This window comes from Cydia pomonella, chromosome 19 (genome assembly GCF_033807575.1).
Source record: "Cydia pomonella isolate Wapato2018A chromosome 19, ilCydPomo1, whole genome shotgun sequence".
Lineage (NCBI taxonomy): Eukaryota > Metazoa > Arthropoda > Insecta > Lepidoptera > Tortricidae > Cydia > Cydia pomonella.
The window spans coordinates 2,850,765-2,860,782 of record NC_084721.1 but is presented as its reverse complement, the minus strand read 5'-3'; positions in this window follow the sequence as shown (position 1 = coordinate 2,860,782).

Below are 10,018 nucleotides of genomic sequence, written 5' to 3'. Positions count from 1 at the left end.
TATATACCTAAATGTTAAAAAACTATTTTGATTTTACGTTTATAGATTTCACTTTAAAATATTAAAAAAAGGAAAACCTATAAACCTAGTTTTTCATTGAGTGCCGCTGGTTAGTACAATCCGAATACCGCCCCTAAATTCGCACTGTAGCGTCGCAATAACCTTAATTTAGCACTAGTAATTAGGAGTGCGGCTGCGGTGTGTTGATATTGCCGATAAACTACCGTAAAGCAATAATGCCTACCGTTTCCGTATATCCGGGTTTGATAATTTGACATTTTTTTTAAATACTAGGCAAACTAATATACGGCCCGCCTGGTGATAAGCAGTCTCCATAGCCTATGAACGCATGCAACTTCAGAGGTGTTACATGCACGTTGCCGACTAACATCCGCACCCTCGTTGAGCTCTGGCAATCTTACTCACCGGCAGGAACATAAAACTGAGTAGGGTCTAGTGTTATTTGGCTGCGGTTTTTTGTAAGGTGGAGGTACTTCCCCAGTTGTGCTTAGGGGGCCTACCGCGAAAACCGAAATTCGTAAATTGCGGGGATCTTTCTCTTTTACTCTAACTAAAACGTAATTAGAGTGACATAGAAAAATGTCCGCAATTGACGAACTTCGATTTTCGCGGTTATAGCCCTGCTATCTGGAATGACATCCGCTGTACTGTGCCCTACCAACACAAAGCAAGATTACATTCACAGTGCCCATTCCCTTGGTTATACTATATACTATTTATAAATTATGAGATAAACTAAACAGGATTGTTCCGGTAAAAGAGAAAACATTACGATTCTGTGACTGGAGGACAGGGAACGGATCTAATTACTTTTCCTTAGATTTATAGAGTTTTCTCCAAGAAATACTACCTAACGTTTTTCAAATAATTTTCTATTATTTAATTGCGTGCGTTTATCTGCCGTTTAAAAAAATGACAACACCAACTGTTACAAATTCGTACAACAACGTGATGTTCCAAATCCAAAACAGATTAAATACGTATATTTCCAACCGAGAATGACTGAAAGTGACAGTTTTATTTGCACGAAGATAGATGGCGCCGTTCGGCCGTATTCGATATTTAAATTAATTTTTTTTTGAACTCCGAATTTGAATAACCTCGTTTCATGGCGCAATCTATTTTACATTTTTATTTGAATATAGAACTGGAAACGACGTGATATTCTGCTGATAAGATTTGTAAAGATTTATGTTGCTATTTTTAAGCAATAAAAAACAATAACGAATAACGCATTAATAGTACCTATATAATACCTACCTACCTATACAAGTGCATAAGTTATCGCAAAACCACCCAACATAAGTATGGTCAATAGGTACCTACGTAAATACGTATAAATACCAATTTTCTTTTAGTCATGTTATGTCTAAGTTTTTTCTTCCATTTATAAATACCTAGTAGATTGTGTCACAAGGGAGCAAAATGACATATTTTACGGCGTGGGCGTACATTGCATCCTGAATGAAGCGAAGGATCCTATAAATGAATCCCGAGCGTAGCCAGGGAATCTATAATAGAATCCTGAGACTATGTAGTGAGGGATTTATTTGTTATTAGCCCAAGGTGGATATTTATACCGCTTTTCACATCACCTATAAGGTGATTACTATGTTTCAAAATATAATTTAAATTAAAAATAGTACCAAAAAAGTTAAAAAATGTGTTATACTCGTAGAACAGAAAAGTGCCATTTTGATCTCTCCTAGCAGGGAAGAAAAGTGCCAATTTCATCCCTCCTAGCAATGAAGAAAAAGCCCTTTTCCCAATAGGTGATGTGAAAAATTGTTTACCATAGAAATACAATATTCAAATAATAGTCGCTTCTGAACGCAGATATTACAGTTAGTTTTGAAAGCTCTCGGACTATAGTTGGTTACTTTTACGATACCTCAAATCTATTTTAGTAGGCTTAAATGTCACAAGAACCGCCACCAATTCTAAATCGACATGAATTCCATGAAATTTGCCATGAACATTAAAGTAACACATAAAATAAATAATGACTGCAATATGCGTTTTTCAAATAATTTACTAGTTTTTTACTCGTATTTCATGCTATGGAATTTAGTTTAAGACGGAAGAATAGCTTTGCGATCAACTAAATAACGGTACTTTTTCTATGAAATTCCATTTCGGGTGAAAACGGTTTCCACTATATACCTAAATGTTAAAAAACCATTTTGACTTTAGGTTTACAGATTTCACTTTAAAATATTTGAAAAAAAGTGGCTGTGACATAATCGGACAGACAGACGGACATGACGAATCTATAAGGGTTCCGTTTTTTGCCATTTGGCTACGGAACCCTAAAAAGGAAAACCTATAAACCTAGTTTTTCATTGTGTCAATAACATACTAAAAAAACTTGGAAAATGGAAAATATTTAGAAGTGGAAAAACGTTTTCTCTTTTTTTATAGACAAGTACGAGGTATACTTCTCTCGTAAGAACAATCAGCATTCCTAGATTCGGACCAACCTAACTCTGCATAGTATTTGCAATGACAGAATGTGGATATGTCATCATTAATGTCAAATTTCAATGAAAATAAGTCGATTATAATGACCCCTCATTTCGTTCTATTCGTGTCAGTGCAAAGTTAGCTTAGACGTAGGGGAAACCGGGTGAAGACGGGATACCTAAGGAAAAACTTACATATAAGGAAAATTAAACCGTTTAATAAAATAACATTTACATGTATCGCAACATCAGTAAGTTAACTTTATATAATCAACTTGTTTTACTATCCAAATCAGTTTTCGGTGATTAGGAAAAACAATACAGAACATAGATCCTTTTGTGAAATTCTTATTTTAGTTTACCATATCTATAATAATTCAATGTTTTTTTTAGAACAATAATAACTGCATCAATAAATTGCTCTGATATTTAGATTAAGATGATATTTGTAAAATTTGACGATTTAAAAGTGCTTGTTGCTAGGCGGAATAAAGAATATTTTGACTTTGACTTTGACATAAATATCCCATATATCTTGTCCCATGGCTCGAGTCAAAATGGAAAATCGCACTGAACAAAAAGAGTACATATTTTAGTAGGGCTGACAATGCTCACGCCTCACGCGTATGCACACATCCTCGTCTTCGTCCTACTGAGCGATATCACATAATTATTATAAATCACCCACCGTTCGACTGGATACTCGCAGTAAATGCAAGCTCAGTCATTTCTTAGTCTTTATTCCTTTATTGCGCTTTTGTTACAATCCAAAAATCATAAAATGTTTAGTACAAATCGTAAAACGAGGCAAAACGGCATACCTTTCCGGCATCGAATATTTGTTATAGATAAAAATACTAAGCATTTCCAACCTAAAACTGTAAAGGTTATAAACAGTGCCTAATTTAAAAATTTGGTCATTCTTAACGGGGTTTAGCTTGAAAATATTGTAAAACCATGCTTATGAACTTCATAATACATCGACATTTGACATAAAATATCTCAATATTATTCAAAATATTAATATATTTCACGTGGAGTAGCCATAAGAAGGAACTCGTTATTTCCACTGACCGGTGATCCGCGACTTAAAATATAATAAGTACTAACATTATGAGCCCTACCCAGGTGCCATGTACTGATTACATTTAACTAACATCTTCTGTAATGCACATGTCTTTTAATGTTAAATTAATGAAATAAAATAAAATGAAAATGGTACTACTAGAGCTTAAGTAGCTCAATATCGTGCGTAACTCACATTATCCCTCCTGCCCTGAGGTTCATCTTGCCTCGGTCTCCCCTACTCCATTCAAGTCTTATTCTTCCGGTAATGCTTCAAAGATCTCATTGTCCAGAACTCATTTCGAGATTCCAATAGACATGCACAATGGGGGACAAACAATGAGACAAAGCAGAACATAAATCAAACGGTTAATCGATGTCGCTCGGTCGTTAATTTGTCGCTCGCTTTCAGAATAGGGGCGGGGGTGGGCGTGAATGACAGAAGGTTGGAAATTAATAGCTCTGGAACGTGAATTTACAAATTGATGAAATCAGCGCTTGCTGAGAGAAAATTTACGAATTATAATAAAAAATATTTTAAATCACACTTGCTCGAAAAAGGTTTTTTTTTAATACTACGTCCGTGGCAAACAAGCATACGGCCCGCCTGATGGTAAGCAGTCTCCGTAGCCTATGTACGCCTGCAACTCCAGAGGAGTTACATGCGCGTTGCCGACCCTAACCCCTCGTTGAGCTCTCAACCTTACTCACCGGCAGGAACACAACACTATGAGTAGGGTCTAGTGTTATTTGGCTGTGGTTTTCTGTAAGGTGGAGGTACTTCCCCAGTTGGGCTCTGCTCTAGATCTGGAATGACATCCGCTGGCTGTGCCCTACCACACAAAGCGAGATGACATTCACAATGCCCATACCTCTCTTATCATTCTTTGACAGTTACTGTCAAAGAATGACAATATGGCGGACGAATGTTTTAAAAGTCATCGTATTTGAGAATGATTTCGCTTAAAATTTAGTTTTTTCTTCGCAAGTGGGATGAAAAACATTGTGTGTAACTCCGGGGGAAAGAATATTACAAACTCAAGTCTTTAATGCACTCCAGCCTACGGCTGTTGTGCATCTAAAGGGCTTGTTTGCAAAATTTCACTTACCTCTCTCGTTGCACAATCTACCATTAAATCATTACAGGCGGCGTGGACGACCTGTCTGGTCGAGTGGGTATTGACCCTGCCTATGAAGCCGATAGTCCCGGGTTCAAATCTTTGCGTGATGAGCACGGATATTTGCTCCTGAATAATGGGTGTAAATAAAATAACTTCGTATATCTTACTTATAGGTATATTTATTTTACATGAGCATTTTTTTTTGCCAAAAGAGTTCTTTTTCTTGTGAATCCCTAAGGCACATTGCACTGGTTTCGCACGGCGCTCCGATGTTTGAGCGAGACAACGCTATGCGCGTATTATAGCGACATCCCGCGCCTAGGTAATATACCCGTATCCCTAATTCCCTACTTTCGTACTGTTGCGAACGTAACTATGACCTCTTTACGCTTAAATTGCTTAACCGATTTAGATTGAATTGGGTATGAAGATAGTTTGAGTGAATACGATACAGTCACAAATGTCTGTATTCCGTATTAAAATACGGAATACAGACATTTGTGGGTTGAAAATTTGACTACAGTTTTGAGTACGGTATTGTAAAACGAATTGGACGCCGACGTTTAAAATTTTATAAACAAACCTTTTTTGAAGAAAATATATTCCTCCCGCGGACGCTCCGGCTGTGGAATGAGCTCCCTGCCAAGGTTTTGCCGTTGGGCTACAGTATGGGGTTCAAAAAAGGAGTGTACAGGTTTTTAAAGGGTCTGCAACGCGCATGTAACACCTCTGGAGTTGCAGGCGTCCATATACTACGGTAACTGCTTACGACGTATTAAAAAGAAAGTGTCTATAAAAGATTTCGTGAATCTCTCATCATTGGCCTTAAATTCTATTACAGACTACCTATAGAAATAGTGTCAGGTAGGGCAACAACGTTTTTCATGGCTGTGTAAGCCAATACGGGAGCGGCAAACGCGAATATGTCTTCGCTATTTTACCAATTTTCTTAATATCTCAAAAAATCCATATACTTACCTTGTACTCTATCGAGCCGCCCATGATGAAAAATAACGCGTAAAATTTTGGCTGTACAGCATAAGTATAATACAATTACGTATACAGAAACACGGCAAAACACAGAATATTTACAAATAACGAGCTATTTATAAAGCCTGACCAGTACCCCTAGTGTAAATATTTTCGACAGCGAAACGTGACGTACGCGTTTGCGTTAAGTGTCATTTTGTATGAGATTTTTGACTTTCCAAAACGTCCCGCTTGGCGCGCTGTTCAAAAACCCATACAAAATGAGACTTAACGCAAACGAGTATGTCACGTTTCGCTATCGACTAAATTTACACTAGGGGTACAGTAATATAGGATGACGCCATATCGTGGAATTTCATTGGAACAATACAATACAATACAAATCCTCTTTATTGCACAACCTCAGAACAAATGCATATGGAAACACATATAATACATGAAGATAGAGGTAAACAACAGGCGGCCTTATCGCTACAGAGCGATCTCTTCCAGACAACCTTTAGGTAGTGGAGAAATGAAACTTTTAATTTAACTAATTAGGAGGTGCAAAAAACTAAATTAAAACTAAATGGCAGTAGAGACAATACCTTTAAAATTTAAGTCTACAACAGTAAGACAATTCATATACGTACATACTACTTACATTATTATATACCTACATATATACATATATACAATTCTATATAATTCTTGCTAAAAGTGATAACCAGTAACGCGGACAGAAACACTAAGGAAGAGACAGATGGAACTAAATTTTTCATACTATATATAGCAATCTAAATGTTTTCGCTGTGGATTTATCTTTAGACATGCATAGTCTCCGATTGCAAGTAAGTCCAAAGAAAAAAAACATGGCCATATGTCTGTTACTTTAATTAGGTACTGATTATGCAAATTTGCCTATTTGTTTAACTCGGGTGAAAGGTACCATTTCATCCCTTGGGTAACAATCTACTATCCACTCACTTGCTTTTGGTAACCGTAGTTACCAGCTGTCACCCTTATTTTATTATAATAATAGAAGTCACTGAAAGATATCAAGCACGTGAGTGGCTATACTAATAGTTCCAGTTTAGCTTATTATGACGGAAGGGTAACTACGGAACCCTACACTGAGCATGGCTCAACATGCTCTTGGCCGGTTTTATTTTCGTTATGATATCGTTTACAAACGTTTCTGGGTAACAATGCCACCCCGGACCGTAGCCGGTCATAATATCCCCATGACACCGGCAGAGTTGCTCCGTCAAAGAATACACGGATCAATAAGCTTACACGTTTTTATTCATATTCATAAATACTTAAGCACATGAAAAGGATAATGTGTGACAGTCTCCTATTCAAATTCATTAGAAACTTTTATGGTACTTACTACGTTACACACACACTTTATAAGTACCTTTTAGAGTTAGTTATTCTGAAGCTTTCTGATTACCGCCGCCTTGTCCGCCAAAGGCTTTTTCAGCTGATTGAATTTTTCAATTTCTTCATCAAGGTATTTTCCCAAAAGTTGAGTCTTATACACCATCACTGGCGGCGTTTCCACCACAGGCCTTATTTTACATATGGGGTCCACCTTGGCCCCAGGGTCAGAATTTGTGTGGAATGAAATATAAGCGTAGTTGGACATGTATTTCGGAGGAGCTTTAGCAGGTCTGCAAGACACTCTCAAATTTAACTGCTTGTCGGGGCACGGGAGGTTTACTATGTGGTTTGATTCTATACGTCTATAACATAGCTTTGTCTCGGAAATTAACACCCTTGGCTCTATTCCATGGAACCAGTATTCGACTACGAAATAAACTTCCATTTCAGACACCAGCTCATTTCTAAAAGGCTTCCAATGGAAAAATAACACCGTTTCATCATACGCGTCTGTAAAGTATCGCATTCGTAAGTCTGTCGGAGCAGCAAGTTTCGTGATCTCCAATAGGTCAACGTCATACGTTTGATTCACACATCCAAAATAATTACAAATTTCTAATTTCAAATTCACGTGTGGATCGACGGAATCTGTATCTTCCAGGTTGCTTAAGTCAAACACGCACGTAAACGAACGATCATACCAAATTGTTTTTCTGCAAATTTGTAATAATATGGCCCCGTCTTGCTGTATATAGGACAAGGAATAGTTACCTTTATCATTAGGTGCAGACCATGTACAATGAAGAAGTTCAAAATTTTCGCAATAGCAATTGAAGTCTGCAATTTTAGGGTAATATTCGACCTGAACTGCCCTATAATCAGATTGAGAATCAGAAGGACAAGTGTTACGGCATTCTAGGAATCCATGATTATCTCTTGAGACCTTGATAACTGTTCTAATTGTCGTTGAGTTGATGATTTCTGAATATAACTTATTGAAATTGAATATCTCAAGTCGATTTGGGAAGTCGCTCGAACAGAAAACTTCTACTGAGTATCCATCACGCACATAATGTGTTTTCTCGTTGTCAATATAAACTCCTCCAATCACAGACATTTTTGGATCGGTACACGCCTCGGCACCGAACTTTAGGGCAATAAGTAGGGCGAATAGCCCAACCGGGTAATACATATTTGTTCCGCTAACACAACCAGTTTCAACGTAATTCAACAACAAAATGACAGGAAACTTCTTTATAAACTGTAAGTTGGAAGCTAATTAGTATACCATATAGCTAATTGACTCAGTAGGTTGTTAGGATTAATCTTTAGTAACGTTCATGGCAGTAGTGATCTAAATTCCTTTTATTCCACTGGGAATTACGCAATTGCAATAGTAAGTATATTACTTGTAAGTTCTATAGTGGCATGTTTATTCACATTGACATAAGTCATTTTCAGTCTTGGATTTCTTATAGCACGTGCATTAATACTTATTACTATTTTATCAATTAAATTGTTATTTACCTCATGTACATTTAATGGAATTAAATGCTCTTAATTCTGTAAGTTGGTTGGTCATACATAACTATTATTAATATACCTATCAGCATTTTGTTATGGTGGTATCAGGAAGAAAAGTTGTGAATAAAATTTAAAATTCAAACATGTATTCTGCAAGTAGGCCCCTATGGCTCTTTCATAATTTCATAAATAAATGCAACATTTACAGTTACATCATATAGTGACATGAAATCAACATAAAAACATGTGAAGACGTGAGTGGATGAACGTGCTCTGTCACATTTTTCAGATGTTGATTTTATGCAATAAATATGGATTTGAAGCTATTATGAATAGCTTCATAATTTCAGATTTCATGTATTTAGGCCATAAAAGCCTTAAACCTAATTGATGAATGTGTTATGTACATACACAAAAAAGCTAAACTCTCCGTGGATATGTGCTAATTGCGCAATTTAAATAGCTATGGCAAGCGACAAAGTGGGACGTTTTGCCGGCCGCGGTTATTTTCATATACGACTCCAATATAAAGAAGCGTACCGTCCCATGTGATGAACTAACATATTAGTTAGTTACGTAGTTTTTATGATTTTGTAAAAGGATTAGATTAATTTAATAATATTATATTTGTTCTTAATTACAGGCCCTAAAAAAAATCGTTTATTAAAAGAAAGAAGATAAAATTACATAACTAGCTCAGTGGTCCCACACTAGGCTAGGCCTGTATCGTGGTGACCGCTCTACAGAATTACTACATAAATTTTTGGGAGCCCTAATCTGTATAATCAGTTAAGGCGCAGTCTACTATTTTTCTCAGGCAGAGATCGAAATAACCATATATTTCGGTTTATTTTATACTCCAAATGTAGGACTCAGTTGTGTTTTTAGATAACAACTTAATATTATTAGATTGTCCAATTTGAAACAAAGAACGAAAAAATACCGGTTTCTGATCTCTGGTTTCAGGACTCCTATAACTACTTACTCCGTTGGCTCATGCAGCGACCCAAAATGAGACTTGGCTTCCGACACAAGACAGCGCCACTTTTCTCGGTCCTGTGCGACCTCTCGCCAATTGTTGACTCGCAGTTCGCGCAGAACTGCCTCCACCATGTCGCTCCAGCGATACCTTAAAAAAAAAACCGGCTAAGAGCATGTCGGGCCACGCTCAGTGTAGGATTCCGTAGTTACTCTTCCGTCACAATAAGCTAAACTGGAGCTTAAAGTATAGTAAATTGTTAACTAAGGGGTGAAACAGTACCTTTAAATAAATTTTTAGATTTTATTGTACGACTTTGTCGGCTTTATTGATTTATACATCCATGCCGAATTTCAGCTTTCTAGCACTAACGACCACGGAGCAAAGCCTCGGACAGACAGACAGACAGACAGACGGACATGGCGAAACTATAAGGGTTCCTAGTTGACTACGGAACCCTAAAAAGGCTAAATAAGCTGATATTAAAAAGC